Source organism: Belonocnema kinseyi, chromosome 4, assembly GCF_010883055.1.
Source record: "Belonocnema kinseyi isolate 2016_QV_RU_SX_M_011 chromosome 4, B_treatae_v1, whole genome shotgun sequence".
Classification (NCBI taxonomy): Eukaryota; Metazoa; Arthropoda; class Insecta; order Hymenoptera; family Cynipidae; genus Belonocnema; species Belonocnema kinseyi.
In genome coordinates, this window is record NC_046660.1 from 62,204,870 (window position 1) to 62,214,400 (window position 9,531).

Sequence of the window (9,531 nt, forward strand, 5' to 3'; positions counted from 1 at the left end):
AATACCTACATATACAAGTGAACGTGATATTGATAAAAGTATATTAAGTTAATAAGTAAATTATTTAAAAAATATTTTTCATACTTTATATCAAGACAACAAAATTTTTTAATTAAATAAGAAAATAAGCGATTATAGTACAAAATTTTAAATAATTAATATTAATACTTCAATAAGTGGAATCCGGTTTCGCTATCCCTGAGATATGTAGTTCGCTTGGAAGTCCTGTAAAACGGTTTCCCACTTTTCAGGCGCTCAATTTGTCGATAAAAAATTATGTTTTATTAAATTTGTTGTTATAATTGTCAAAATAATACTTAATAGAAACGTTTTCCCTCCATTAAATACAATTATTTTGAATTATGTTTCATTCAAAATACAATTAGGTTTAACTATATAAAAATATTTATTTTTTGCATAAATTTTGTAACAATTTGTAACATGTTTTATAAGATTATCCAAAATTTGTAACATATTATTATTTTATTTAATTTGTGAAAACTGCAACGTTTTTGTATAATTCAGACAATTTTATCAATTTTACAAGCATGTAATTAAAAAATTTTGATTCTCGATTTTTATTTTTGTCAAATACTTTTGAAACAGGTTACTTAATATTTGATTTTTTTTTAAAGTTACAATAAATTGAAATAAAGTACATTAATGTGAAATGTATCATTTTTTGTGAAAAAATTCAATTTTTTTTTAAAGTTTGTAAAGGCACTCTCATTCTAGTCAAACTAAAAACAAATCTATCTAGAAAATAACTTTTTTTTTTAATTTTTCCAAAACACTTACAAATCATTACAAGTATTTAGCTACTAATTTTTAAGAAAAAAATTATATATTTCAGACTGTTGTACTTTATAATAATTGCTCTATTTACAATAAAATATATTGAAATACAATAAAATATAACAGTACGAAAATATAAGATTTTTTTTTAATTTTTAGATTCATTGAAAAAGGTCTTATATTTGCGTGACAACTATTTAGATAAAATTTCATGTGTGAAAATAATTTGAAACCAAATTTCATTACGTTATATATAAACTTATGAACAAAAGTTATTTTTTGGGATTGGCAATTTCTAGGTCATTTGAATTTTCGAAACAATTTTCATATAAAAATTCACAGTTTGAATATTTTTTAAAGAATAGACGCATATTTTTATTATGGAATCACCTAAAAATATCTCTATGACGACTTTTCGGTGATACTATGGATTTCCAACATTTTACATTTTTTATAAACAAAATAAATTATTTTTTTACTACGATAATAGAACTTTTTTAATTCAACTGTCTTCTAAAAAAGTATCTTTATTTTTGGTCTTTGAAATTAAACCACTTACTTGAAGGTTTAGCCTTTTAGACTGAAAGTTGTTATTTTTTTTAGAAGCGTCATTTTTTTAAATAGAAAAATCATAGTTTTTTGTTAACAATTTAACTTGTCGTGTCTAAGATTAAATTCTTTTTTGAAAATTCGTATTTCTGGGTTAAAAAATCCATTTTTTGGTTAAACATTGATTTATTTTGGTTGATGATTTTGCTATTTTGTTTATAACTCGTATTTTTGGTCGAATTTGACTGTTTTAATTGAAAATAAAAGAATAACAAAAACGAATTTTCAGTATTAATTTATTTGCTATAAATTTTAGATTATAGATGGATTTCTTAAGTTTTCCGTGGAGAAAATTAATTCTAAAAAAAAAAAATTCTTATCAAAATAATTAAAATTTTAATCATAGAGATGACTTTTCATCTTGAATATAATGAATCTTCATGAAAATTATAATTAAAAAAATAAAGATTTCAATGTTCAATTTCCATCAAAATAGTTAATTCTGCAACCTAAAAAGTCGAATGCGTTATAAAAAAGCTAACTTTTAAACCGTAAAAGAGGAGTTTACCACAATAAAAAGTTAACTTTCAACAAATTGTTTACATTCTCAACTAAAATATTTTAATTTTGAACCGAAAATGGAAAGTTAAATATTCAGTTTAAAAACCAAATGTAAAAGAAAAACAAATTTTCAAAATGTTGAATTCAATTTAAAAACACGGATTTAAAAAAAATAGTTTAATCCTCAACCAAGTTATGAGTTTTCAACGAACAAGATTTATTCTCTACCTGAACAGATGCATTTTTCACAAAACACATGAATTTTCTATCAAATAGTTTAATATTTAAATACTAAAGAAAAAATTCCCAGCCAAAATTCTACAGCTACACTCTCAGTCAAAACAGTAAAATGACTGCAACAAATAGGTTAAGTTTTTTAATAAAAAGTTTTATTTTTAACAAAATAGTCTCATTTTCTACTAATGCAGTTAAATTTCCAAACAAAAATATTCATTTTAAACAAAAAACAGTTGATTTCGACCAAGAAAAGACGAATTTTTAAGAAAGTTATTGAATCCTCAACAAAAACAAAGTAATTTTGAACCAAGTGGTTGCATTTTGTATAACAAAAAGGTGAAAAAAAGGTGAATTATCAACAAAATATATGAAATTTCACCCAAGTACTTAATTTTCGACTGAAGATAGTGAATATAGTAATAAAATAAAACAAAAATGAAACAAACTTTCAACAAAATAGTTAAATTAATAAAAAACAGAAAACTTCACCAATCGAGATTAAATTCCTAACCAAATATATAATGCTAGACTTTTCAGCCAAGAAAATACCTTTTAACCAAGAATAGTTTGATTTTCTGATTAGGTTCTATTAATTTAGTAAAAATTTAAACGAAAAAAATTGTCAAAGCAAGCGCCGTGCGCCTGCAAAAAAAGGTTCAAAGCCGCCCACACTTTCCCACCCCTGCTCCCACTAGTTCCCCTCTTTAAACTTCAACCATCACTTCCCTTCCCTTCCTCATTTTTGTCTCCACTAATACCATACTGGACCTTCTCTCACTCCCTCTACTCCCCCTCCTCTCATTTCCTCTCACTTTGCCACCCAGAATTTCCCCTACTTTCCTGCTCCGCATTTCCTCTCACTTTCCCTCCTCTCATTTGTAACAATCCCTGTACTTCCACTCCCTAAATTTTAACTATCGCTTCCCTTCCTTTCTCCAACGTTTAACTCCACTACTTCCACTTCTACTTACTTTTTCAGGTAACAGTGCCGTTCTCTATTTACTTTCCCGAACTATCACTTCACCTCCACTACTCACTGGCCCTAGCATACTAGCCCACACCTTACTTGCCCTACATCCCCTCTCCTGATTTCACCTCACTTCCAAATCTAGAATTCTCCCTACTTTCCTGTTCCGCATTTTCCCAACTAGTGCCTCCACTACTACCACCTCTCCTCATTTTTTAGCTAATACTTCTCTTCCTTCACTCACATTCCTTGCTATCACTTCCCCACTACTACTCACCTGCACTACTATGCTATACCTCCCCTTACTTTCCCTACTTCCCCACCCTCATTTTACGTCAATTCTCCGCTCATAATTTCCCCTACTTCCCCACTCCGTATTGTCCTCACTTCCCCTTCTCTGATTTTCACCAATTCTCGTACCTTCCTACCCCTCATTATCCTTCGCTTCTCCTACTCTTCCTCCCCTAACTTCCCCTACAGCCCCTCCCCTCATTCTTCTCACTTTCCATCCGTACTTCACTTCAATTTCCTACCCCTCATACCCCTTACTCCCTCTCCTATAATTTATCCTCCTTTGGAAAATTAGGACTGATGGACACTAGGGCGGTCCAATAATGCATCAGAATTTTTTATTTTAATTTTCATTCAATCATGAAACCGCAAAAAATATGTCGTTTTAGTCATATTTAGAGGTTTCACAAACCCTATGAAGTTTAACACTTATATCCCATTAGAAAAAAAGACGTTTTTCTAAATTATATTTAGAATCGTCAATATTAGGTGAATCCAGTTGAAACTTAAAATTTCTCTTAAAAATTATCTGTATGATAAGAGATAAATATTTTTTTTTAATTATTAAACCCAGTCCCCCATAAGTGTTTTTTATAGGGTACCAAAAAAAACCATAAGTAAAAAATTGTGGTTTTGCGAGTTTTGGTCCTAATTATGATTTTTTACGGTTTAAAAAAATATAAATTGTTAGTAATACATCTAAAACTACTCTATAATGCAAATTAGATGTTCATATATGAATTTTATTAAACAATTTATTATTGTTTTAAGCAATTTCGTCTTTTAATAGAGTTAAAAAGTCGCGGTTTTTCAAAATTTTCAGCTTCTTTTCAACAATGTATTATTATTTATAATAATGTGCTGTTAAAATAATTATGGAAAGTTTCAGTTTTTTATAAAATTTTACTCTTTTAATCCACATTAATTAAGAGTGAGATAATCATTATTTCAGGTTTCCAAAAATGATTTTTGATGCAATTTCTTATCATTTTTAATAATATTCTCTTTGAATAATGGTAGAAAGTTGCAGTTTTTTTTTTAAATATTTAACATTTTGTCCACCTCTCACTTAAAGCAAGGTAACAACTTTTCACTTTTTTTCAATTCCTTATAAAAGTTTTCTTTTAGAGTAAAGTGAAAATTAAATTCAATTTGAGAAATATTATTGTCTAAACAATTTATTATTACTTTTAATACTTGAATAATGCGGAAAAATGAGGTTCTTTCTTAAATATTCTACATTTCACCCACCTTTCACTTAGCGCAATGTATAGATTAATTCAATTCAATAAACATATTTCTTTAACAAATTATTATTGTTCATAACTATCTTCTCCTACATTAATGCCAGGTGGGTGTGGCTTTTTTTCAATTTTCCACTTTTTTTCAACTTTTCACTTAGATTAAAGTTATAATTTATTTATGTTGAGAAACTGAATTGTTTAATCAATTTATTATTATTTTTAATAATATTCTCTTAAAATAATGCTAAAAACTTGCAATTTTTTTTTTAAATTCTCCACTTTTTGTCAATTTTCACTTAGAGTTAGTTAATGATTAGTTCAAGTTGATGAACCTAATTGTTTAAACAATTTATTATGATGTTTATTTATATCCTTTTTGAATAATGCTTGAAAGTTGCGGTTTTTTCTGAAATATTAAACTTTGTATCCACCTTTCACTTAGAGCAAGGAAAAAACTATAAAAATTTAACAAACAGAATTGTTTAAACAAATGATTATTGCTTACAACTATCTTCCCTTATAGCTATGGTGAATAGTTTCAGTATTTTCTGCAATTTTCCCCTTTTGTCGACATTTCACTGAATTAGGTAATACTTAATGCACGTTCAAAAATATAATTTTTTTATTAGTTTATTATTGTTTATAATTATCTTCTCTTACATAATGGCAAGAAATTTCAAAATTCTTCCAAAAATTTATTCAACTTTTCTTAGACTTTTTAGTTATGTGCAAATAATAAAATAAAAAACAATACAATCATTTTTAATCAATCTCTTTCTTTCTTGTTAATATATTTTTCTGAAGTAAACAGACTGTTCTGAATTAGAATAGTGATTTAAAAAGACTGAAAATATCGACAAAATATCGTTTTTTAACGGCCCCAATGCTAAATTCCTCGATTTCTCCAAACCTTACAATAAGCAATTTTACTAGCAATCGTGAATTTCATCATTCAGGGCACTGAGAAAAAAATGCGGGTTTGTTGTAATAGGTAATGATAACTTTGCATATGCCCATCTCTTTTAGTGCTATATTTATTTTATGAACTCGCAAGTTATTTTTTTTTAATCTGTTTCTTAAGAATTTTCTGAACTTTTAGCTTACAGTTAAAACTTATTTTCAATTATCTTTATGGACAGTTTTTCCATCCATATTGCTCAAGTGTTCTATTTGTAGTTTCTGTGTCGACGATTTGTGCACGTTCACTTCACACCTAAAGATGTAAATGGAAAATTGTCAGTCACATGCAAATTTTGCACTGATATTTTTGAAGACAAGGCTGCTGATAATGGATTATTTTAAAAAAATTATTAGAAAAATTTTAGGTGATAACGGATACAGTGTCTTGCTATTTCACATTTATTTACAGAAGCATTTTATATTTTTAACATAGAAAAATTCCCTACACCCCAGAAAACAAAATTTTTTTTAACCAAAAGAACTGATTTCTTGAATGCACATGAAAATTTGGTTGCATTTAAAGACATTTTGGTTGATTCAACAAAATATTTTATGGACTCAGCACTTTGATGCAAAAATAAAAATTCTAATTACTATTAATTTTTTTAGTTTATTTGTTTATTTGTTTTTAAGGTTATATAAATGTAATTTTGTTAAGATTCTTGGGAAAATTTAAAAAGGGTTTTAAGGTATCAAATCTGTCGAAAAGGTATAATTTTTTTATTTCACAAAATTGTTACAAGATTGTAGAATAAATTTGAATCAATTTGACATATATTTAGGACTTGTAGAAGCTTCGATGAAACTAAAAATATTTAATTAATTTTCAAAATTTAAGAAAGTTAATTAAATTAGATTAAAATCCAAATTAAAAATACTATTTAACTTCCAAGAATCAAATTGATTAAATCTCCTGTTAAAAAAAAAACAGGAATTCAACGACCAAATCTGGACTATTACGAATAAACAAAAAGCTCCTATTGTAATCTGAAAAAAAATAATTTTCGGACCAAAATAAAAAAAGGAAAGAAAAATGAGGAGGCAGCCAACCATAACCCCTTTCTTCTTTTTTTCTTTCTTTTGGATTTTTTATTTTTATTATCATCAAATTACAATAAAATAACATTTAAAATAAAAAAAATAAAATAGAAAAATAAATAAAATTACATTACCAACGTTTCGTTTGCCTTATCAAGGCAAAACAAAATTAAATAGGTTCTCATTTTTCTTTCCTCTTTTTTTATTTTTGTCCGAGAATTATTTTATTTTTTTACATTACAATAGGATTTTTTTGTTTTTGTTTGTTGTGTTCAAAATTTGGTCGTTGAATTCTTGTTTTTTTAAAAGGAGTTTGCATTTAATAATTTTCGAAAATATTTGGAATTTTCACAATATTTATCATATATTCAAGAGTTCGGAAATTTCTAAATTCTTTTTTAACGGACTCGAATTATTCTGAAAATTGTCATTAAATAAAAAATTAGTTTATAATTTCCAGAAATCTCAGGAACACTTTTTTCAGCTTGAAACTTTTCAAAATTTTGTTAATTCAACAAAATTGATTGTATAGGATTCGCAACAAAATAAATCGTTTTTTTGTTTAAAAAAAAATTATATTTAAAGGTGGCGCCAGCCCCATGTAGTTTATCAAGTCTTTCCTATGGGAAAAAGGAGCTTTTGTAAATTTTATTCAGAATTGTCAATATTAGCTATATCGAGTGGAAACTCAACGTTTATTTTCGAAATTAGTCACGGAATACGAATAAAATATTTCTTTTCAATTATCACCCCCATAAGTCTGTTTTAAAGGGTTCCAAAAAATACCCATAAGTAAAAAAATGGGATTTTCCAATATTTGGCGGTAATTATGATTTTGGCTGGTTTTTTAAAGGAACTTTGTTTCTAATACATAAAATAATACTTTATACTAACAATTATATCTCTGCCTAATCTGTATAAATAATCAATTATTGTTTTTAGCAATTTTCTCTAAGAATGAAGTTAGAAAGTCGTGGTTTTTCCCGAATTTTCTCATTTTTGGTGCAGTTTTCAATTAAAGTAAGGTAATAGTTAAATAATTTTAACAATTCTAATTGTTTAAATAATGTATTATTTTTAATAGTATTTTATTTGAATAATGCTAGAAAATGGCAGTTTTTTCAAAAATGTTCCACTTTCTGTCGAATTGAGAACCAGAGTGAGGTGAATATTTAATTGAAGTTAACAAAATTAATTATTTAAACAAACATTATCATGAAATAATGTTAGAAAGTTACGGTTTTGTCTAAAATATTCAACTTTCTGTCCACTCTTCCTTAAGGGTTTGGTAATAATAATTGAAATTTAAGAAAGATCATTATTTAAACTGATTATTATGGTTAAAAAATATCTTTTCCAGGCAGTTGCGCTTTTTCCCACTTTTTATCAACTTTTCACTTAGAAAGGTAATAATTAATACAAGTTAAGAAAATTAATTGTTTATACAATTTATTATTATTTATAATTATCATTTCTGAGATAATTTTGAGAACGTTTTGGTTTTTTCTGAATATCTCAACTTTATGTCAAGGTTTTACTCAGTAAGTTAATTATTAATGCAAGTTAGAAACAAACTTATATTTGATAAGATCCATTCAGAAAATTTTAAGAATATTTCATATATCTGTTTTATTTCCGAAAAACATATTTACAAAAAAGAAAGAGATTGTTTGAAATATGATTTTCTCTCATTTTTATGTATTATTTGTTTATAAATAGAAAAATACATCGAAGTTAAACATTTAAGAAAAAACCGCAAGTTTCTAACACTTGCCTAAGGGTAGATAGTTATAGTAAATAATAAATTGTTTGAACAACTATTTTTGCTTATTTTCGATAATTATTATCTCATTCAGTGAAAAGTGGAAAAAAATTAAAAATGTCAGAAAAAACCGCAAATATCCAGTATTGATTCTCCATTTTAAGATAAAATTGCTAAAAAAAATAATGAATTATTCAAACGATTTATGTAGAAATACGATTATTAGTATAGCATAGTATTGTATGTAATTGAAACAATTTGAATTTGAAGAGCCGCAAAAAATCATAATTACCTCCAAAAACTTGCAAAACCCTTTCTTTCATTTCTGACGTTTCTTTGGGATCCTATAAGACAGACTTATGGGGGATAATATTTAAAAACTAATATTTCATTCGTATTATGTGGCTAATTGCGAAAATAAATTCCAAATTTCAACTCGATTCAGCTAATATTGAAGATTCCGAAAAAAATTTTTAAAAACGCCTTTTTTATGTGAAATACGTGTTAAGCTTCATGGGGTTTTGTGAAATCTCTAAATATCTTTTTAAAAAAAATTGACTTATTTTTCTGTTAGTTTAAATAAATTGCCAGGCGATATTCAAATTTTTTTGTACTTGCCATGCATTTTTAGACTACCTGAGTCTGCATTAGGGTGATCCAAGAATGCATAGCAAATTTTTTTTCATGCTAGAGGGCAACGATCATTTCATTCCAAATCCGAAAAAAGAAATTCCATATTTTTTTCAATCTTGATTTTAACAGAATCTTTTTTTAACAGTTTTTTTTAAACTTGAAAGAATTTTTATTGGTCTAATGGGTAACTAATTTTCAATTCTTTGAACAAATGGAATTTATTTAAATAACCTTTTTTTCAAAAATTTCCTAAAAACTATTACTATTGATCTAGTGAAATAATAATTAACTTGGGTTCATTAATTTTCAATTATTTAAGCAAATGAAATTTGTTTAAATAATTATTTATTATTCACTTTTCTTATTTAAAATTATTAATATTTATTTAGTGGAATATTTATCAGCATTGTTTGATTTATTTTCAATTGTTTAAAGTTTAAACAATTTCCATTTGTTTACATAATAAGAAAGATGTTAATAAAATTTTTTACTGT